This window comes from Herpailurus yagouaroundi, unplaced genomic scaffold (assembly GCF_014898765.1).
Source record: "Herpailurus yagouaroundi ecotype Mexico unplaced genomic scaffold, PumYag 159, whole genome shotgun sequence".
In the NCBI taxonomy this organism is placed as follows: domain Eukaryota; kingdom Metazoa; phylum Chordata; class Mammalia; order Carnivora; family Felidae; genus Herpailurus; species Herpailurus yagouaroundi.
In genome coordinates this window covers 62,350,055-62,358,140 of record NW_024412400.1, presented here as the reverse complement: position 1 = coordinate 62,358,140, position 8,086 = coordinate 62,350,055, and the positions used below count along the sequence as shown (strand labels likewise).

The 8,086-nt window shown below is 35.7% G+C and overlaps 1 long non-coding RNA gene across 1 annotated transcript; it reads right to left on the bottom strand.

Moving 5' to 3' along the window:
* Positions 1–5,213: 5,213 nt before the first annotated feature.
* LOC121033963 (uncharacterized) lies at positions 5,214–6,210 on the bottom strand. Its single transcript, XR_005792225.1, has 2 exons — positions 6,072–6,210; positions 5,214–5,531 (listed from the first exon to the last, which is right to left on the bottom strand). It is a non-coding gene; the product is annotated as an uncharacterized LOC121033963 (long non-coding RNA).
* Between the last annotated feature and the right edge of the window lie 1,876 nt (positions 6,211–8,086).

Below are 8,086 nucleotides of genomic sequence, written 5' to 3'. Positions count from 1 at the left end.
TCTGTTTCAGCAGGATTTGGAGCTAACCTGTTTCCTGGGAATTATATAATTTAGGAGAAATATTGCAAATATCTACTAATTATAGATGCTGTGGTCTGAATGTTTGCGTCCCCCCAAATTTATATGTTAAAATCCTAATGTTCACTGTGATGGTATTAGGAGGTGGGTCCTTTTAGAGGTAATTAGGTCATGAGGGTGGCGGCCTCATGAATGGAATTGTGTCATACGAAAGGCCCCCCAAAGCTCCATGGCCCCTTCCACAAGAGGACACAGAGTGAAGGTACCAGCTGTGAACCAGAAAGAGGGTCCTCACCAGAAGGTGACCATGCTGCTGCCTTGATCTTAGACTTTTCAGCCTCCAGAACTGTTAAATGATAAGTTACTGTAGTTAGAAGCTACTCAGTCTGTGGTATTTTGTTATAGCACCCTGGGTGAATGAAAATAACAGATATTAATAATTGATTACAAAATACTTTCTTGTTTGGGTAATGAATGGTTCCAAGATCAATCAGAGAGCCTCAGAGTGCCTACCAATCACAATGTTAAGTGAAATGAAAACTCTTGCTATCTGTGATCACAGGTTTTTCTTCTTGATCTGATACATCATGCTCCTTTGCGTCCCTCTTATGTTTTCTGTTATAGCACTCTACCAATTTCTGGAGTTGGCCCAAGCATAAAATCAAAAGAAACATATGACACTGCAGTAGGGCAGACTCATATTTTTAATAAATATTGTTATATTTAATAAATATTTTTAATAAAAACTAACAATTGATCTTTCATTTCTCTAATTCAGTTCTTTTTTTTTCCTTCATGAGAGTGCAATTATTTATCATAAAGCAAATATCTGTAAATGTCATCATGGTCATGCAACAAAATATCATCAGTGCCTGGGAGAGCCCTTTATGCACCCTCTTTCAATCACTCCTTCCTCCTCAAAGTTACCAATACTTTGAATGTTCTAATGATAATTTCCTTCCTTCTCTTGATGTCATCAAAGCATGCATTGCTAAGCCCTCTGGTTGAGTCATACAGAATAAATTTATATATAACTATAACTATAACTATATACATATATAGTTATATATGAAGGAATAGTAAAATATATATGTATATTTAATATATATGTATGTATATACCTATATTTAATATATATGTGTATATATATGTGTGTATATATGTGTGTATATAATATATATAAAGGAATAGTAATAAAATATATATGTATTTTCCTGGCCTCTTTTACTTGTCATTATATCCATTCATTCATAGATATGCGACAAGTTATTTAGCCATATTGTTGAAAAACATTTTTTCCAGTTTTGACTATGCTAAATAATGATGCTGTGAACATTTTTGTACACGTTTTCTGGTATGCATGTTCTGCATTATCATGGGCAGATATTAAAGAGTAAAATTACAGGGCCTTAAAATATGGTCAAATTTAGTAGATACATTTTTCCAAAGTAGTTGTAGTACCATCCAATACCATTATGTGATAATTCCTATTGCCCCCTAATATTTATTATTATTAGTAGTAGTATTTTAAAATCTAACCATTCTTTAGGTGATTTTAATTTGCATTTTCCACACTGCTAGTGAGGTTGGATATCTTTTCATATATTCCAATGTTATGGATATTTGCTATTATTGTATGTTTGTGTAGTGTCTTTTCAGTTTTACTGTCTTTTTTTTTAGAGAGAGAAAGCATGAGTGGAGGAGGGACAGAGGGAGAGAGAGAGGGAGAGAGAGAGAGAGAGAGAGAGAGAGAGAGAGAGAGAGAATCCCAAGGAGGCTCTATGCTCAGCACAGAGCTCAATGCAGGGCTCGATCTCACACCTGTGAAGTGACGACCCGAGCCAAAATTCAGATTCAGATACTCAACCAATTGAACCATCCAGGCACCCCTTCTTGTCCATTTTTCTATTAGGTTGTGTGCCTCTTCATTATTTTTATATGGGCAGTCTTTATATAAGATGGAAAAAGGGTTTTTACTAGTAATATGTATTGAAAACATTTTTTTCCTCTTGATGGGTTTTTTTTTTGACTGTCTTAATGGTACATTTTGATGAACAGAAAAATTCAATTTTAATATATAACCCCATTTTTCAGTCTTTTCCTTATGTTAGTATTTTGCTTCTCATTTAAGAAGTTTTCACCTTTGGGGAACCTGGGTGGCTCAGTCGGTTGAACATCCAACTCCTGATTTTAGCTCAGGCCATAATGTTAGGGTAGTGGGATCGAGCTAAGCATGGAGCCCACTTAAGATTATATTTTTCTCCCTCTGCCTGGCTCTCTCTCTCTCTAAAAAAAAAAAATCTTAAAAAAAGAAATTTTCACCTGGGTGGCTCAGTGAGTTGAATGTCCCACCCTTGGTTTCTTCTCAGGTCATGATCCTGGGGTCATGTGTCAGGCTCCGTGCTAGGCATGGAGATTCTCTCTCTCTCCCTCTGCCCCTCTCCCTCACTCATGGACACTCTCTATCTCTCTGAAAATAAAAATTAAGTTAAAAAAAATCTTTCACTTATAGTGAGATTGTAAATATATTCTCCTACATTATCGTCTACATGCTTTATTATTTTACCTTTCACATTTAAATCTACAATATGTGTGGAATCCATCAATGTTTGTATACAGTGTGAAGGAAGGCCAAGTTTCTTTTTTTTTTTTTTTCTATATCATTTGCTGAAAAGACCATATTCTCCACTATTCTATTCCTCACATGTTGTAAATTACATGGTCTGTTGATCCTGTTCATTTGATCTACTTATATCTTTGGAAACCTTACCATGCTCTTTTAATCACTATAGCTTTATTTATAAGTTTGGCATACAGTAGAGCAACAACAACTACTAATGGGTATTTATAGGGCAGATGACTGCAGAAAATACACAGAGAACATCGGAGGATGAATGAAGATTAGGAGGTGCCGGAACATCCAGGGCTTAGTCCTTGGGCTACTGCTTTCCTGCCTACACTTAGTAAGTCATCTAATCTAGTCTCATGCTTTCAGATACCACCTATATGCTAATGGTTCAAAACTTTCTGTCTCCAGCCTGAACTTTCCCCCTAAATCCTGGACTTAACTTTCCAGCAGACTACTTGACATCTCCACTTGAAAATATAATGGGCAGCTCAAACTTAACATGTCCAACACTGACCTCCTGATACCTGCCTCTCCCTATTAAAGTTGTAACTCCTCCTGAAGTTATTCCCATCTCACTTAAACAGTAATTCAATCTTCCCTACACCTTGTGGTGGCTTTTTTTCCTCCTCTCTTTCCCACTCTTCACATCGATTGCATCAGCAAATGTTCTTCATTCTGCATGAAATTGTATCCAAAATTAACAACTTCTTCCCATTCCATTCTTAACATCCTTGACACCATCTTTTCTTGCCTCGGTTATTGCCAATAGTCCCTCACTACCCTCCGTCTTCTGCCCCCAGTTCTCCATAATTTATCCTTTCCCCAGAAAGCATGGTTATTTTCTTGTGATTCCTCTTTTCAAACATAGTTCAATGGATTTCTACATCATTCAATGTAAAAACCAAAAGACTATGTTGAACAACCACCTAAGTAATCTGGTTCCCTGATATCTGTCTGATTTCGTCTCTTAATATCCCCCCCTTCATTCTCTCTGTTCCAGCCACCTGGGTCTCAAACATGCCAGGAATGCCCTCTCTTTACTTTCAGATTAGCTGTTCCCTCTGCCTGGAACATTACTGGTTGTCTCCCTGAGGATGTCCACATACCTGAATTTCTCATTTCTTTTGGTTCTTCACTGTACAGTTAACTTTTCAGTGTGATCATCCCTAAACGTCTTATCTAAAATTTCATGTAGTCTGACATCATTTTATGTTGTCTTTCCATGCTTTATTTTTTTTCTTAACACTCATTACTATTTTATATACTATCTAAAATATGCATTTTACTTATTTATAGTGTTTATTTTGTGTCTCTTTGAAGTGATGTGATTTGAAGCCAACTGGAGAAATTAGCCTTAAAAAGGAGTAACAGCAGTATATCCATTATAACAGGTGAGAAAGAGGATAGGATAAATGCCCACATTAGTGGGTTCATAAATCTGATTAGTTGAGGAGTCCGTAATCTACTCCATAGACAGGTGCTCCTGTCTACTTACATATTGTCTCCAAAAGGCTTGGCTGGGCAGATTTCTTGGAACTATGCATTGAAAAATTCTTTATGATTGATCAGTTTTGTGCTTTATAATAATATCTGAACACTTTGACTATTGAACATGTTTGGACGTGAGGCAGATGGAGAGGAGTAGTGGGGACAAGAAGAGAGAAATATGCATATCCAAATTCAATGTACTTATATTCACTTGAGCTTATAAAAATTGACTGGGTCTATATCTGTAGTTTTAGCTGTGATTGTGTCAACTCAAATGTACTAAAAAGCCTGAAATCTGGTTGGCCCCATGAAAGGGTTAGTAGTTCATTAACTCCAAGATCACTTGCAGTAAGTATCAGTTATAGGCTCATAAGAAAACTATCCAAACAATACCAGTCTAATTTGGTCATCCAATAAGTGAGGTGATTTCCTAGATGAACAGACATTTAGATTTCAAAGATTGGGTTATGAATTAAATTGCGTCCCTCCAAGAAATCTTGAAAGTACCCAGCACCTATGAATGTGACTTTATTTGAGAATGAAGTCTTTGTAGATCAAGTTAAGTTGAGCTTATTAGTGTAGAAACTAATTTAATATGATTAGTACCCTTCTGAAATGGAAACCTGGGAAGAGACAGATACACACACACACAAGGAGAACACTGTGTGAAGATAATGGCAGGGATCAGGGCACTGCATCTATAAGCCAAAGAATGTCAAAGATTGCCAGACACCAGCAGGGGCTAGATGAGAGGCATGGAACAGAATTTTCCTCACAGCCCTCAGAAAGAACCAACCTTGCTGGCATTTTGATCTCAGACTTGTATCTAGCAGAGCTATGAGACAATCTTGTTATGTAAGTCACACAGTTTGTGATACTTTGTTATGACAGCCATAAGAAACAAATACAATCCTACTCTTTTAAAAACAACCAGAATAAATAGGATTCAACTTGTGGCCACAAGAATTTTAGTCTGATAAGATTTCTAAGGCTGAAAGAGTCATTTAAAAAAAAATTAGACTTTTCAATTTAGAACAATTTTAGATTGAAAGAAAAATTGCAGATATACTACAGAGAATTCCCACACACAGTTTCCTTAATTAACATCTTACATGACTAGGGTACACTTGTAACAACTAATGAACTGATATTGATACATTACTATTAATTAAAGTGCACACCTCACTCAGATTTTCTTAATTTTTACCTTGTGTCCTAGCCTGTTGAGGATACCATATTGCATTTAGTTGTAGTGTTTCCATATGCTTCTTTCGCCTGTGACAATTTCTGACTTTCCTTGTTTGTTGTTGGCTTGATGATTTTGAGGAGTACTAGTCAAGTGTTTTGTGGAACATCCCTCTGTTGGGATTTGGCTGATGTTTTTCTCATGATTAGACTGGGACAGTAAGTTTTAGGAGGAAGATCACAAGAAATAAGGTATCATTTTCATCACATCATCATATCACCAACATGACTTATCACTGCTGATGTCAACCTTGATCACCCCGCTGAGGTAGTGTTTGTAAGATTTCTTCACTGTAAACTTATTCTATCCCACCCCATGTGTATGATATCTTTGGAAAGAATTCACTATTCATAACCCATACTTAAGTAATGGGGATTTATGCTCCACCTCCTTTGGGGTAGAGTACCTACATAAAATATTTGGAATATTTTTGCAAAATATTTGTCTCTTCTCCTCAGTATACATTGTAATTACCTGGAATAGCTATTTCAATACCCTGAAAATAAGGAGACTCTACAAAGAAGAAAACTTAAAAATGTGACTATATAATTTCTCTTTAAAACAAAATAAAACAGTGGTTTAATCTATAACAAAGCAAATAAATAGAAATAATAATCTTTACTTTCTAAAGGTTTCCTATGATCATATGCCATTAATTTTTCTCTTACTATAGCATGTATTATCAATTACCAAGAGCATGAAAATTGATTCCCAAGTATGAAGGAAATTTTTTACTGGATCACAAGATGATTTAACCCCTTTCATTGTCACATGGAGGGTTTTATATCCTTGTGTAGGATCCAATACTGCCCTTTCTTCATATTTATCCTCCTCTTGGGGTATGATAGAGAATAGAAAGGGAGAAATCCTTGAGTTTTCCCAAAATGGTAGACTTTTTCACTAACCATGAATATGCTTAAATCCAGACATTCTAGATTTTGCATTTCAAAATATGGAGTTCCACTTCCATCTCCTTTCTCAGATAAAACTAGTTAAGTGATATTATGGGAAAGCTCATGCTTCAAGGATCCCAATAGAGTATATTTAATGCATCAATATTATTCATTCAGCAAATATTTGTGGAAGACTGGCCATGTACAAGGCACTATCTTTGGTTCCGGGAAAACAGCAATGAGAAAGTGCAGATTAGGTCTCTGTTTTGACATAGTTTTAAACTTAGTGGAGAATATAGGCATTGAGTAACAGAATTACAAATTTGCTAGGTCACATGAAGAAATTTAGGATACTGTGAAGGTATAAAATATGATCAGGTAGTGGGTGGTAGGCTAGTTAATTTAGTGCAGAAAAATAGGTTTCTTTGAGAAAATTATGTTTAAGCTAAATTCTGCAATATGCATAAGAGTCAAGTAAGCATTAGGAGTCAAGTTAGAGATGATTATCACATAAAGTGATCTAGTCCTGCTTTGAGTGAGAGTAAAGTTTCTCCTTGCTTTACAAAGGAAAAAGGCACTTTAGAAAAGATCTCAAATAAGGCTAATGCTAGACTTTAGAAAACTTTTGGAATGCCAGTTGAAAACTTCTTACCCTGGACATTTATTATGCATAGGTAGGGACAATTTCTATCGGAATCTTCATCTCAAAAACTCCATGGATATAGAAACAATACATTACATCTATAATAGATGTAATGGTTTTCAATAGCCAGCCTCTCATGCAAAAGCTAAAATTGTGTGGTTGTCAGGATGTTTGCTACAAAGGCAGAAAAAAAATCTGAGGCAGCAGTTTCCCAAATGTGGTGACAGCCTAGTCATAAAAGAACATTCTACTTTATTGTTAGGAATATATTAATCATTCCAGTGGTTTACGGTGAATATTTTCTACCATTTACAAGAAAACATCTGCTACAACTAGATGAGTGATTAGCTGCAAAGTACATAGCAATTTTGTTTTTAGGGATTGCTTTCTAAAGTACCCCCATTTCACCCTTCACTTCATTCAGGTGCATGTATAGAGACATAGGAGGTCATTTCCAGAATTTTCTGGGTCAGCAAAAACAAATTCTTGAAGAGGCTCATAAGATAAAGTCTTTGCTTCTCTTAGAATTTGAGTATCTCTTTGAGATCACTCCATCCCATTTTCAAAGAGTTCTATTCCCCCCTCCCTGATCACTTTCTAGGACTATTTTCAAGGTTAATGTTTAAGTGTTAATTAAGCCTAGCCATCTCTTAAGAGATAAGTAAGTAAACAGGGTAGCCTTGATAACAAGGTTTCTAAGACTGGACATAAAGGAATGTTAATGCATCTTTCATAATGGAGGCAATATGTTTATAATCTTAGACTTAAAGTAACTATGGTTACAAAGCCTTGTTCTGCCTCACCTTTACTTGATTCCTTTCACTGGGGATTCACCTCTGTCATCAAGAGACAGTCTCCTTGGCTAATAGCAACTCAGTTTGTCACCATAAGAATACAAAGATTAAATGCCTTGTGAATAGAGTACAAATTTTTTTTTTTTATCTGCTTCAGAAGTGTCTTTTTGGTCAACAAAGAGAGAAGTGTTCCCAGTTTAAACCAACTTTCTAAAAAAAAAAACATTGGCTTTCTATTGTACTTGAAGTGCTTTATCATCAATGATTACCTAGCAATTGCTACAAGTCTTTAAACCCATAGTCCTGATGTTGACTAAGTGCTTCAAAAAGAATTTCTGAAGACACGTAGGGTAAAGGGGTCAAGAAGAAGATATT